General features: G+C 47.8%; 4 non-coding genes across 4 annotated transcripts; all 4 read right to left on the reverse strand.

Annotated features, from left to right (window-relative positions):
* Window positions 1-1,440: 1,440 nt before the first annotated feature.
* trnap-agg (transfer RNA proline (anticodon AGG)) lies at window positions 1,441-1,512 on the reverse strand. The gene has a single exon. It is a non-coding gene; the product is annotated as a tRNA-Pro (tRNA).
* A 2,116-nt stretch (window positions 1,513-3,628) lies between these two features.
* On the reverse strand, window positions 3,629-3,700 carry trnap-agg (transfer RNA proline (anticodon AGG)). The gene has a single exon. It is a non-coding gene; the product is annotated as a tRNA-Pro (tRNA).
* Window positions 3,701-5,816: 2,116 nt separating this feature from the next.
* Window positions 5,817-5,888, reverse strand: trnap-agg (transfer RNA proline (anticodon AGG)). The gene has a single exon. It is a non-coding gene; the product is annotated as a tRNA-Pro (tRNA).
* Window positions 5,889-8,004: 2,116 nt separating this feature from the next.
* Window positions 8,005-8,076, reverse strand: trnap-agg (transfer RNA proline (anticodon AGG)). The gene has a single exon. It is a non-coding gene; the product is annotated as a tRNA-Pro (tRNA).
* Between the last annotated feature and the right edge of the window lie 6,748 nt (window positions 8,077-14,824).

Here is a 14,824-nt window from a genome sequence, read left to right on the forward strand (position 1 = left end):
GTCCTGCAGCTGGGCTTGTTGGCGTAATTGGTAGTGCGTCAGTCTCGTCATCTGAAGGGCCTGACTTTGATCCTCACACGGGGCAGGGCTGCTTCCTCTCTTTCTCTTTTCAAACACTTGCGGCAACTGTTCGCTCATAACCACGTCTGGAATGCGTGACCTTTACACGGGCGAGAAGCAACGCCGCATCCCTTTTCTAAAGAACATTCACATTCAGAAATAAGTCAAGAAATTTGCCATTACTTTCGCTCGCACTGCTGTCAGCCTGCCCATGTTGCCAAAGAAAGATTCACTCGGCGTCACCATGACAGAACAGCGATCAGTTGAAAACAATGTTCCACACTCCGTAAGCAAGAACTTCAGTGTTTGCAGTCACCCGATATGCCAATAGTCAAAGGAGCGCAAAACACGAAGCGTCAAAAGACAAGATGAGTTGATGGAAAGAGCGTTGAATTGATGAGCACAAAAGTTCAGCTCGTACAATAGGCAACGAAGGTCCCAGCGTCGTCATCGCACTTGAAAGGACTGCCTTGCAGACCAAGGGCAGTGGGCGGTGCCCGGTAAGAGGGGCAGAGGCGGTAAGACATGATGCCGAGAAGCATGAATTGAGGGGGATGAGCTCAAATGGTAGAGCGCTCGCTTAGCATGCGAGAGGTAGCGGGATTGATGCCCGCATCCTCCAGGTCTGAGTTTAGAGCTCCAGGAGCCTGGTGCTCTCATTTAGCCTCTGTGACTTCTGACAGGTGCTCCTCCGTTGCGGAGAGAATGTCCTTCAATTGTCAAGCGTTGAAGGGCCACACCTCCTTCCCAACCTCAGTCTGCACTGAGTGTGTCTCGGGCATTTTCTCGTCCAATTTGTCAGCTTAGCAAGTGAAAAGTATATCCGAGTGAAAACAGTGCTGATAATACTCTCACGAATTGTTAGAAGACGTGCTTTTGATCATCGATTGCTTAACAATCACATTCGTTCGACTTGAGCAATCAAGCTCGTAGTTTTCCTTCAAATCTTGAAAGCTCTCAGTGAGAACATCATAGGCTGCAGGACGCCCCGTAGCTTGATTACTTCAACAGAAAGAAGAGCAGACAGCTCCACAAATATGCGAGGCGCAGAGAGCGCAAGGCGAGCCGCACACGTTTCGGTGGCTGAGAGAGGGCAGTTTTTGCTTCTGCATTTCCCAAGTAAGGACGCATGACAACAAGCGATCGCGGTGCTCATCTACGACATAGTGGTGATGAGTTTTCAGTACGTGTTCTTTTGAACGAGCAATGAGGTTGCCGCCTCGGACAGCTGACTGCACGCTCTCATTGTGCCACGTGATGAGAATTCACCAGGCTCGTTCAGTCATTAGTCACATTCCATCGTTTGCCATAAGCAGACGCTGCGAAGTGATGTGGATATCAGTTCCCAGTCTTGTGGAAGAGGAGGAAAAGAGCACACAAGGGCTCGTCCGGGAGTTGAACCCGGGACCTCTCGCACCCTAAGCGAGAATCATACCACTAGACCAACGAGCCACAGCAGCACTTTCCATTTCAACCTGTCAGCGAGCTTGAGGATGGGGGAGAGGCGTCATTCGCTCGTCCAGTCAGACCTTCATCAATAAGTCAAGAAAGCCGCAATTACACGACTGCCTTGTAGACGAAGGGCAGTGAACTGTGCCCGGTAAGAGGGGAACAAGCGGCACTAGGTGACGCCGAGGCATAAGCCCCAGCGAGGGGGGTTGGTTTGTATGGTACAGCACTTGCTTTGCATGTGGGAGGTAGCAGGATCAATTCCCGCATCCTCCAGGTGTGTGCTTAGAGCTTGATGTGCCAAAAGGTGTCCTTTAGCCTGTGGTCACGCCTTGCAGGGAGAGCATCGTGCAGCTGTCAAGCGTTTCGCAGCCACGCCCCCTTTTCATCTTCTCTCTGGCTTAAGCGTCTCCGCCACTCTCTCTTGACATTTCATGTCAGCTTGTCAGAAGTCCGAGTGACATTTTTAATGGCTGAGTGAGGGCACGATGCTGAAGCAGAGAGGCCACTTCAGCCAGAGAGACTTGTGCTAGGTGAGATCTGAAAGACGGACTCACAACAGAAACAGACCAAAAATGTATCGGTGAGATCAAAAGGCAAATGCAACATTCAGCAGAGGGCGTCTAAAGATTAGGGAACGGGCGACTGAAATCCATGTGAGGCAAACTTTCCGGTGTGTGTCCTGCAGCTGGGTTTGTTGGCGTAATTGGTAGTGCGTCAGTCTCTTCATCTGAAGGGCCTGAGTTTGATCCTCACGCGGGGCAGGGCTGCTTCCTCTCTTGCTCTTTTCAAACACTTGCGGCAACTGTTCGCTCATAACCACGTCTGGAATGCGTGACCTTTACACGGGCGAGAAGCAACGCCGCATCCCTTTTCTAAAGAACATTCACATTCAGAAATAAGTCAAGAAATTTGCCATTACTTTCGCTCGCACTGCTGTCAGCCTGCCCATGTTGCCAAAGAAAGATTCACTCGGCGTCAACATGACAGAACAGCGATCACTTGAAAACAATGTTCCACACTCCGAAAGCAAGAACTTCAGTGTTTGCAGTCACCCGATATGCCGATAGTCAAAGGAGCGCAAAACACGAAGCGTCAAAAGACAAGATGAGTTGATGGAAAGAGCGTTGAATTGATGAGCACAAAAGTTCAGCTCGTACAATAGGCAACGAAGGTCCCAGCGTCGTCATCGCACTTGAAAGGACTGCCTTGCAGACCAAGGGCAGTGGGCGGTGCCCGGTAAGAGGGGCAGAGGCGGTAAGACATGATGCCGAGAAGCATGAATTGAGGGGGATGAGCTCAAATGGTAGAGCGCTCGCTTAGCATGCGAGAGGTAGCGGGATTGATGCCCGCATCCTCCAGGTCTGAGTTTAGAGCTCCAGGAGCCTGGTGCTCTCATTTAGCCTCTGTGACTTCTGACAGGTGCTCCTCCGTTGCGGAGAGAATGTCCTTCAATTGTCAAGCGTTGAAGGGCCACACCTCCTTCCCAACCTCAGTCTGCACTGAGTGTGTCTCCGGCATTTTCTCGTCCAATTTGTCAGCTTAGCAAGTGAAAAGTATATCCGAGTGAAAACAGTGCTGATAATACTCTCACGAATTGTTAGAAGACGTGCTTTTGATCATCGATTGCTTAACAATCACATTCGTTCGACTTGAGCAATCAAGCTCGTAGTTTTCCTTCAAATCTTGAAAGCTCTCAGTGAGAACATCATAGGCTGCAGGACGCCCCGTAGCTTGATTACTTCAACAGAAAGAAGAGCAGACAGCTCCACAAATATGCGAGGCGCAGAGAGCGCAAGGCGAGCCGCACACGTTTCGGTGGCTGAGAGAGGGCAGTTTTTGCTTCTGCATTTCCCAAGTAAGGACGCATGACAACAAGCGATCGCGGTGCTCATCTACGACATAGTGGTGATGAGTTTTCAGTACGTGTTCTTTTGAACGAGCAATGAGGTTGCCGCCTCGGACAGCTGACTGCACGCTCTCATTGTGCCACGTGATGAGAATTCACCAGGCTCGTTCAGTCATTAGTCACATTCCATCGTTTGCCATAAGCAGACGCTGCGAAGTGATGTGGATATCAGTTCCCAGTCTTGTGGAAGAGGAGGAAAAGAGCACACAAGGGCTCGTCCGGGAGTTGAACCCGGGACCTCTCGCACCCTAAGCGAGAATCATACCACTAGACCAACGAGCCACAGCAGCACTTTCCATTTCAACCTGTCAGCGAGCTTGAGGATGGGGGAGAGGCGTCATTCGCTCGTCCAGTCAGACCTTCATCAATAAGTCAAGAAAGCCGCAATTACACGACTGCCTTGTAGACGAAGGGCAGTGAACTGTGCCCGGTAAGAGGGGAACAAGCGGCACTAGGTGACGCCGAGGCATAAGCCCCAGCGAGGGGGGTTGGTTTGTATGGTACAGCGCTTGCTTTGCATGTGGGAGGTAGCAGGATCAATTCCCGCATCCTCCAGGTGTGTGCTTAGAGCTTGATGTGCCAAAAGGTGTCCTTTAGCCTGTGGTCACGCCTTGCAGGGAGAGCATCGTGCAGCTGTCAAGCGTTTCGCAGCCACGCCCCCTTTTCATCTTCTCTCTGGCTTAAGCGTCTCCGCCACTCTCTCTTGACATTTCATGTCAGCTTGTCAGAAGTCCGAGTGACATTTTTAATGGCTGAGTGAGGGCACGATGCTGAAGCAGAGAGGCCACTTCAGCCAGAGAGACTTGTGCTAGGTGAGATCTGAAAGACGGACTCACAACAGAAACAGACCAAAAATGTATCGGTGAGATCAAAAGGCAAATGCAACATTCAGCAGAGGGCGTCTAAAGATTAGGGAACGGGCGACTGAAATCCATGTGAGGCAAACTTTCCGGTGTGTGTCCTGCAGCTGGGTTTGTTGGCGTAATTGGTAGTGCGTCAGTCTCTTCATCTGAAGGGCCTGAGTTTGATCCTCACGCGGGGCAGGGCTGCTTCCTCTCTTGCTCTTTTCAAACACTTGCGGCAACTGTTCGCTCATAACCACGTCTGGAATGCGTGACCTTTACACGGGCGAGAAGCAACGCCGCATCCCTTTTCTAAAGAACATTCACATTCAGAAATAAGTCAAGAAATTTGCCATTACTTTCGCTCGCACTGCTGTCAGCCTGCCCATGTTGCCAAAGAAAGATTCACTCGGCGTCAACATGACAGAACAGCGATCACTTGAAAACAATGTTCCACACTCCGAAAGCAAGAACTTCAGTGTTTGCAGTCACCCGATATGCCGATAGTCAAAGGAGCGCAAAACACGAAGCGTCAAAAGACAAGATGAGTTGATGGAAAGAGCGTTGAATTGATGAGCACAAAAGTTCAGCTCGTACAATAGGCAACGAAGGTCCCAGCGTCGTCATCGCACTTGAAAGGACTGCCTTGCAGACCAAGGGCAGTGGGCGGTGCCCGGTAAGAGGGGCAGAGGCGGTAAGACATGATGCCGAGAAGCATGAATTGAGGGGGATGAGCTCAAATGGTAGAGCGCTCGCTTAGCATGCGAGAGGTAGCGGGATTGATGCCCGCATCCTCCAGGTCTGAGTTTAGAGCTCCAGGAGCCTGGTGCTCTCATTTAGCCTCTGTGACTTCTGACAGGTGCTCCTCCGTTGCGGAGAGAATGTCCTTCAATTGTCAAGCGTTGAAGGGCCACACCTCCTTCCCAACCTCAGTCTGCACTGAGTGTGTCTCCGGCATTTTCTCGTCCAATTTGTCAGCTTAGCAAGTGAAAAGTATATCCGAGTGAAAACAGTGCTGATAATACTCTCACGAATTGTTAGAAGACGTGCTTTTGATCATCGATTGCTTAACAATCACATTCGTTCGACTTGAGCAATCAAGCTCGTAGTTTTCCTTCAAATCTTGAAAGCTCTCAGTGAGAACATCATAGGCTGCAGGACGCCCCGTAGCTTGATTACTTCAACAGAAAGAAGAGCAGACAGCTCCACAAATATGCGAGGCGCAGAGAGCGCAAGGCGAGCCGCACACGTTTCGGTGGCTGAGAGAGGGCAGTTTTTGCTTCTGCATTTCCCAAGTAAGGACGCATGACAACAAGCGATCGCGGTGCTCATCTACGACATAGTGGTGATGAGTTTTCAGTACGTGTTCTTTTGAACGAGCAATGAGGTTGCCGCCTCGGACAGCTGACTGCACGCTCTCATTGTGCCACGTGATGAGAATTCACCAGGCTCGTTCAGTCATTAGTCACATTCCATCGTTTGCCATAAGCAGACGCTGCGAAGTGATGTGGATATCAGTTCCCAGTCTTGTGGAAGAGGAGGAAAAGAGCACACAAGGGCTCGTCCGGGAGTTGAACCCGGGACCTCTCGCACCCTAAGCGAGAATCATACCACTAGACCAACGAGCCACAGCAGCACTTTCCATTTCAACCTGTCAGCGAGCTTGAGGATGGGGGAGAGGCGTCATTCGCTCGTCCAGTCAGACCTTCATCAATAAGTCAAGAAAGCCGCAATTACACGACTGCCTTGTAGACGAAGGGCAGTGAACTGTGCCCGGTAAGAGGGGAACAAGCGGCACTAGGTGACGCCGAGGCATAAGCCCCAGCGAGGGGGGTTGGTTTGTATGGTACAGCGCTTGCTTTGCATGTGGGAGGTAGCAGGATCAATTCCCGCATCCTCCAGGTGTGTGCTTAGAGCTTGATGTGCCAAAAGGTGTCCTTTAGCCTGTGGTCACGCCTTGCAGGGAGAGCATCGTGCAGCTGTCAAGCGTTTCGCAGCCACGCCCCCTTTTCATCTTCTCTCTGGCTTAAGCGTCTCCGCCACTCTCTCTTGACATTTCATGTCAGCTTGTCAGAAGTCCGAGTGACATTTTTAATGGCTGAGTGAGGGCACGATGCTGAAGCAGAGAGGCCACTTCAGCCAGAGAGACTTGTGCTAGGTGAGATCTGAAAGACGGACTCACAACAGAAACAGACCAAAAATGTATCGGTGAGATCAAAAGGCAAATGCAACATTCAGCAGAGGGCGTCTAAAGATTAGGGAACGGGCGACTGAAATCCATGTGAGGCAAACTTTCCGGTGTGTGTCCTGCAGCTGGGTTTGTTGGCGTAATTGGTAGTGCGTCAGTCTCTTCATCTGAAGGGCCTGAGTTTGATCCTCACGCGGGGCAGGGCTGCTTCCTCTCTTGCTCTTTTCAAACACTTGCGGCAACTGTTCGCTCATAACCACGTCTGGAATGCGTGACCTTTACACGGGCGAGAAGCAACGCCGCATCCCTTTTCTAAAGAACATTCACATTCAGAAATAAGTCAAGAAATTTGCCATTACTTTCGCTCGCACTGCTGTCAGCCTGCCCATGTTGCCAAAGAAAGATTCACTCGGCGTCAACATGACAGAACAGCGATCACTTGAAAACAATGTTCCACACTCCGAAAGCAAGAACTTCAGTGTTTGCAGTCACCCGATATGCCGATAGTCAAAGGAGCGCAAAACACGAAGCGTCAAAAGACAAGATGAGTTGATGGAAAGAGCGTTGAATTGATGAGCACAAAAGTTCAGCTCGTACAATAGGCAACGAAGGTCCCAGCGTCGTCATCGCACTTGAAAGGACTGCCTTGCAGACCAAGGGCAGTGGGCGGTGCCCGGTAAGAGGGGCAGAGGCGGTAAGACATGATGCCGAGAAGCATGAATTGAGGGGGATGAGCTCAAATGGTAGAGCGCTCGCTTAGCATGCGAGAGGTAGCGGGATTGATGCCCGCATCCTCCAGGTCTGAGTTTAGAGCTCCAGGAGCCTGGTGCTCTCATTTAGCCTCTGTGACTTCTGACAGGTGCTCCTCCGTTGCGGAGAGAATGTCCTTCAATTGTCAAGCGTTGAAGGGCCACACCTCCTTCCCAACCTCAGTCTGCACTGAGTGCGTCTCGGGCATTTTCTCGTCCAATTTGTCAGCTTAGCAAGTGAAAAGTATATCCGAGTGAAAACAGTGCTGATAATACTCTCACGAATTGTTAGAAGACGTGCTTTTGATCATCGATTGCTTAACAATCACATTCGTTCGACTTGAGCAATCAAGCTCGTAGTTTTCCTTCAAATCTTGAAAGCTCTCAGTGAGAACATCATAGGCTGCAGGACGCCCCGTAGCTTGATTACTTCAACAGAAAGAAGAGCAGACAGCTCCACAAATATGCGAGGCGCAGAGAGCGCAAGGCGAGCCGCACACGTTTCGGTGGCTGAGAGAGGGCAGTTTTTGCTTCTGCATTTCCCAAGTAAGGACGCATGACAACAAGCGATCGCGGTGCTCATCTACGACATAGTGGTGATGAGTTTTCAGTACGTGTTCTTTTGAACGAGCAATGAGGTTGCCGCCTCGGACAGCTGACTGCACGCTCTCATTGTGCCACGTGATGAGAATTCACCAGGCTCGTTCAGTCATTAGTCACATTCCATCGTTTGCCATAAGCAGACGCTGCGAAGTGATGTGGATATCAGTTCCCAGTCTTGTGGAAGAGGAGGAAAAGAGCACACAAGGGCTCGTCCGGGAGTTGAACCCGGGACCTCTCGCACCCTAAGCGAGAATCATACCACTAGACCAACGAGCCACAGCAGCACTTTCCATTTCAACCTGTCAGCGAGCTTGAGGATGGGGGAGAGGCGTCATTCGCTCGTCCAGTCAGACCTTCATCAATAAGTCAAGAAAGCCGCAATTACACGACTGCCTTGTAGACGAAGGGCAGTGAACTGTGCCCGGTAAGAGGGGAACAAGCGGCACTAGGTGACGCCGAGGCATAAGCCCCAGCGAGGGGGGTTGGTTTGTATGGTACAGCGCTTGCTTTGCATGTGGGAGGTAGCAGGATCAATTCCCGCATCCTCCAGGTGTGTGCTTAGAGCTTGATGTGCCAAAAGGTGTCCTTTAGCCTGTGGTCACGCCTTGCAGGGAGAGCATCGTGCAGCTGTCAAGCGTTTCGCAGCCACGCCCCCTTTTCATCTTCTCTCTGGCTTAAGCGTCTCCGCCACTCTCTCTTGACATTTCATGTCAGCTTGTCAGAAGTCCGAGTGACATTTTTAATGGCTGAGTGAGGGCACGATGCTGAAGCAGAGAGGCCACTTCAGCCAGAGAGACTTGTGCTAGGTGAGATCTGAAAGACGGACTCACAACAGAAACAGACCAAAAATGTATCGGTGAGATCAAAAGGCAAATGCAACATTCAGCAGAGGGCGTCTAAAGATTAGGGAACGGGCGACTGAAATCCATGTGAGGCAAACTTTCCGGTGTGTGTCCTGCAGCTGGGTTTGTTGGCGTAATTGGTAGTGCGTCAGTCTCTTCATCTGAAGGGCCTGAGTTTGATCCTCACGCGGGGCAGGGCTGCTTCCTCTCTTGCTCTTTTCAAACACTTGCGGCAACTGTTCGCTCATAACCACATCTGGAATGCGTGACCTTTACACGGGCGAGAAGCAACGCCGCATCCCTTTTCTAAAGAACATTCACATTCAGAAATAAGTCAAGAAATTTGCCATTACTTTCGCTCGCACTGCTGTCAGCCTGCCCATGTTGCCAAAGAAAGATTCACTCGGCGTCAACATGACAGAACAGCGATCACTTGAAAACAATGTTCCACACTCCGAAAGCAAGAACTTCAGTGTTTGCAGTCACCCGATATGCCGATAGTCAAAGGAGCGCAAAACACGAAGCGTCAAAAGACAAGATGAGTTGATGGAAAGAGCGTTGAATTGATGAGCACAAAAGTTCAGCTCGTACAAAAGGCAACGAAGTTCTAGGCGTTGTCATCGCATTTGAAAGGACTGCCTTGCAGACTAAGGGCAGTGGGAGGTTGCTGTTTTGAGACGGAGGCATTGGGATGGTGGGCCGAGATCTATTCTTCTTAAGGAATTCTTCATCGTGAAAGATCGGTCCACAAGTCATCCAACGAACTCAGGGAATCATGTGCTACTGAAGGGAGTGAAGTGATGAAACACATGACATGCCCCCTTGATCTCACATGCACAATTCTGCTGCAATATACACAGCTACCGTCCACACCAGGCAGTGGGGCTTCAGCAGAATCTGCTACGCCACCTGTAATTACATATCCAGCTGCACACATATACATGGCCCTTCTGTCCTTTTCAGGATCTCAAAAAAAAGCATAGCGTGGTTTTCCTGACACATGATTGACCTCATCTCCCTCAGAATGTGCCCCGCCACATTCATTGCTGAAGCAGGACGGAGGCTAATGGACATGTCAGAACAGTGAGGTTCAACGATCTCTCCAAAATATTGTGGTTGTAGTGGAAGAGATATGTTTTAAATTGTACCTTGGTATTTCAAACTCTCTCTAGAATGTTATCCATTTCTATTTTATTTTGACAGGAACTGTTAAAAGGCTAATGACACTAGATGAAAAGAGAAGAAAGAAAACACAACGTTTCAGCTGTGGAGCCTTCTTCAGGTGTGAGGGCTCCACGGCCGAAATGTTGTTTTCTTTCTTTTCTTTTAAGCATGGAATAGACCTATTACTTGTTCCTTTGCAGCCTACACATGGTGATGCAGCTCCCCACCTGAACTGCTAATGATACTAGATGCCTTGTAGTTTGTGGTACTTGGTTATTGTCTTATGTTTGCTCAAACTGCATATGTGTTGTAGCAGCGAGGCTTATTAATAAGAAAGAATTAAGTGTTCTGAGCCTTCCCAAATGAGGCCCCATCTCTGTTCATCTCTGTGGTGCAGCCACAGAGAAACTATTCATGCAGGCTGATTTAAGGTTTCCTTTGATAAGGGACAGCTCCCAAAGGGGGATGCACTTAGCTAAGCCTGGCTATCATGATCAATGGTCATCCATTGGCGCCTATCTGTCTAGGGAGTGCCAGATGGACATCTGGACTGCATTCCTAGGTGTCAGGAGTAAATGACTCATATCTCACCTTGATCAACCAATCAGGGACTGGTAGGGCCAAGTAACCCACGTGGGACTCTGATGCCCATGGAACTTTCACCAATCAATGAGCTGAAGTTCCTCCAGGTAAAAACAAGAAACACAGAGAGCCTGTAGTAAGATTCAGGAGAATTCTGTGGACTTTTCTAAAGGGAATTCAAAGGAGAATTCCAGGGCAGGACGGCCCAGGAGCAGAAGGCTCCCAAGGGCAGGACATTCTCGCAGAGCGCCTCCTGACCATCCTGAGACTTTTCCCAGACAACCACGGAACGGCCAGTGTGTCCGAGTGCCAGAACTTTCCTTTGTTCTAAGAGTCTAGAGCGGAGGTTGCCAGAGAGTAACCAGAGGATCCACCCGAGGTTAGCACCAGTAGCAGGCCTCGTGAACAGGTTGGAACTGTGGATAGCTGAATCACTATTCAGAACTAGCGCTTCATCAGGAACGAACTGGTCTTCTTCCTGACTTGCTGGGACCCACAGTCATCTTTTCACCTGTGCGCAAACTTTGCTAGTTAAAGCCAACACTAACTAGCCGGTCAGTGAGCATCAGCAGCGCACCGTCGCAAGCCGCACAGCACAGCCTGGCACCAAGCCAGAGAGCGCGGATTGGACAGCAACAGCCTGCAACTGTTTCTTTGAGTCCGCAGGATATCTGAATCCCCAGAGATTGGATGAGTATTCAACTTCACTGCATTACTGCTCGAGAATTCAATTGTTATCCCAACCAGTTGATATCAATTTAATTCCTAAGAGTTATGTACTTGTTTTGAGTATCTAATGTAGAAGTTATAACCAAGTTCATTTACGAAACGGTCTAAATGAATTATATATTGAACGTATGTCCTTTTGATATGTGTAACACTTTGTAACTGATTGAATATATACCTTTTGTATTCTGATAACCCTCTCGATAAGATCTGTTAGGTTTATATGCATATTCTATGTATTAATAAATGTATCCTCGTGTATTAGTACCTGTGTGTGTGCGTTGTTTGAGTTACGTCGCATGGTTGGATTCTAAAGCCATCAAAAGAATCAATTTTGTGATTTACTGCTACAATTAATAATTGTCCCAGTAAATGCCCAAACCCTACAGAACTGGTGCCTTCAGAAAGCACACTACAGTGTGATTGCATATTTTTGTGTATTTTCATATGTCAATATTTAATTCACTCACATTCCTGTATGCTTGGAAGGAAGGCAGATTGGATTTGGCACAGGATGCCTGCTCATATATGTTGATCTTTGTTGGGCTGGAAAAACAATGATAAAAAGTGAATGAAAAAAGCTCTCCCCAACATTTCCCTTCTCTTGGCCATGGTTACACTGCCCTTTCTTTCCTTCTTTTGTCCTTCTACAAAGATTCCAGGGCTCTTTATCCACCATAATATCAGAAGCCAAAAATAACCATCAATGTGTAAACAGCATTTGTAATGTTGGTAGCTGGAAGAGGTTAAGTATGTTTGCAAGACCTAGTTGATTACACCACAGACTTACCTTGTTTTTTTTTTCTCTTTTAAAGGCTGTGCTGGACTGTACCACTATCATAGAAGATTTTTTTCAAGACACATCGCAGTTCCATAGTAGAATTTATCAATAGTAGAATTCCATAGGACATTATTTATCAACATATAACATTACCCAGTGTGAGACTCTGCCAGTAAACCTCAGAGCATTGAGTTCTCCACTGGTGAAGATGGCTTTCTGAAGTCATGAAATCCACTGCTGGGATGCCTGAGAGACAGTGATTGAATCCTGTCTGGAATTAGGCTTGTTAGTGTTGATCTGTGGGAATTATGTAGTAAAAAGGGAAAACTCCTTTACTTTAGTCACTTTGAAAGTTCAAATGTACAGATCTTCAGAAACCCCAGTCTGAAGGATGAAGCAGGTTCTGCTCAAGGAGTTGCCTACGTTTTGCTCCATTCAATCCAAGCAGATAGTCCAACATTTGCCTTCTCTTGGCCATGATTACACTGCCCTTTCTTTCATCTTTGTACTTCTACAAAGATTTCAGGACTCTTAATCCACCATAATATCAGAAGCCAAAATTAACCTTCTAACATGTACAAATCATTTGCAATGAAAGGAGGTGGAAGGGTTTAAGAATGTTTGTAAGACCTGGTTGATTACCACACATAGACATACTTTGTTGTCAGTTTTGTTTCTCTTTGAAAGGCTATAGGAGGGGTGTGATGGACTGTACCACTATCATAGAAGATGTTTTTCTTCTAAGGACACTTCTGTAGCGGCAAGGCGTATTTAAAATACAGGAATTAAGTTTGCTGCTCCCTTGCCAGTCCCTCTCTCCCTCATCTCAGTGCAGCTGGATACAGAGAGGCCATTCCATCTGGTTCACATTTAAGGTGTTTTTCTAGCTGATAGAGTTTCCTGATAAGGAACAGCTCCCAAGGCTGAGATTCACCAGCCACCCTAATAAGTGGTCATCTCTGGCGCCTTACTGTCTGGGAGATTCCATGGGAGAGGTTCATCCCAAGGTTTACAACCCTAAGGTCAGAGGTCACTGTTACTCATCCTCCACCTCAATCAGCCAATCAGGAACTGGTAGGGCAGGGTAACCCCACGTGGGTCTCGAATGCCCGCGGAACTTTAAGCCACTGAACTACCGTAGTTCCTCCAGATAAAACAGGCAGCACGATGCCCAGAAGGTGCCCCTCCAGGACGTTCTCAGACTCAGCTCGGACAATCACGTGACGGCCAGTGTGTCCGAGTGCCAGGACTTAACTTTGTTTTAAGAGTCGAGAACGGAGGTTGCCCACGCATAACCAAAGGATCCGCCCGAGGTTAGCCCAGCAGCAAGCCCCGTGAACCACGGGTACTCCACCTTCAAAGCTCGCCTGATCAACGAGTGAACTACGGTTGGAACTGTCGACAGCTGAATCTCAGGATTCAGGACTAGCGCTACATCGGGAACGAACTAGTCTTCTTCCCATCTAAAGAGTGTGACTGGCTTGGACCCGTAGTCACTTTCCATGTGCACAAGCTCTGCTAGTTTCAGCCAACACTAACTAGCCGGTCTTCAAAGAGCATCAGCAGCGCATCGCAGCAGGAATCTCTCCCTCCTCTCCTTCTCACCAGCCGCACCGGCCACTGCCTGGCACCGAGCCAGAGAGTGCCGATTGCTTCTTTGTGTCTGCGGGAGATCTGAATCCACACAGATCGGATGAGTATTCAACATTCTGCATTACAGCTCGAGAATTCAATTGTTACCTCAACCACAATTGATATCAATCTAATACCTATGAGTGATGTACTTGCTTTTGAGTATCTAGTGTAGAAGTTGTAATCCCAGTTCATTTACGAAACAGTCTAAATGAATGGTATACTGAATGTATGTCCCTCTTGGTTTGGAACTCTTCATGATTTAATATATACCTTTTGTATTCTGCTAACCCACACTCTTAAGATATGTTATGTTTATATGCACATTTTATGTATTAATAAGTGTATTAGTATCTGTGTGTGAGCGTTAATGAGTTGACCCGCAAAGTCGGTTTTCTAATAGCCATCAAAGAATCATTTTGTGACTTACTGCTACAATTAATAATTGTCCCAGTAAATACACAAAACCCCTACACACGCATGGAAACCAATATTTACCTGCTACTCCAGAATGCAGCAGAGAACAGTTGGACAGAAGGTTAGTATCTGTCGATACTGCATCACAGAAGTCAGTCTCTTCCCCCTCATTATGCAGGCTGACTTGTTCACGATGAACTGTCCTCCAGTGACAGTCAGCTGCAATCACTGACTCAGACATGGTGTTGATACACTGAGGGCACTTTGGCTGATTTGGTTAACATGCTTTCCTCTTAAACAGGAGATGCTTAAATCCCAGCAGTGCTTTTCTTCCTGTCTTGTCTTACAAAATGTATCACTATGGATGATTACGTACAGCTTGATTTTGTTTAACGCAAGTTTTCATTTTCTTTCTGGAACAACTTGCTTTTCATGAAATTCATACAGCTTGTTAAAGATGAAATACAAATCTTGCCTTGTATATCGCAGGCTGGTAAGAAAAAAGCATTATTTTCTTTTTTTTAAGCTTGCAAATGGAGAAAAGGGACACACGTGAGTCTCTGTTAATTAAAAGGTTAGTGGTTTGAGCCCACCCAGAAATGCACTTCTCAATATTGCAATGTAAACCTCATCTCTACTTATTCGGATTTCTTAGCAAAACCTTAACCCACTTGATATTTGCAAGAAATGTGAATGTTTTTGTTAAACAATTAAGTATGTAAGTCAATATCACTGGGAATGGCCAATAATGACCAACATTCAAGGACATCATATTCAGCCAAGGACTTTGATCTTCGAACGGCTAGCAGAAGAATTCATTTATGCTCTCGATGCATCCTTAGTTAGAATATTTAAAATTACGACACAGATTTGTTGGAGA

The sequence above is a fragment of the Lepisosteus platostomus genome (genome assembly GCF_059453375.1).
Source record: "Lepisosteus platostomus isolate fLepPlt1 chromosome 5 unlocalized genomic scaffold, fLepPlt1.hap1 SUPER_5_unloc_2, whole genome shotgun sequence".
NCBI lineage: Eukaryota > Metazoa > Chordata > Actinopteri > Semionotiformes > Lepisosteidae > Lepisosteus > Lepisosteus platostomus.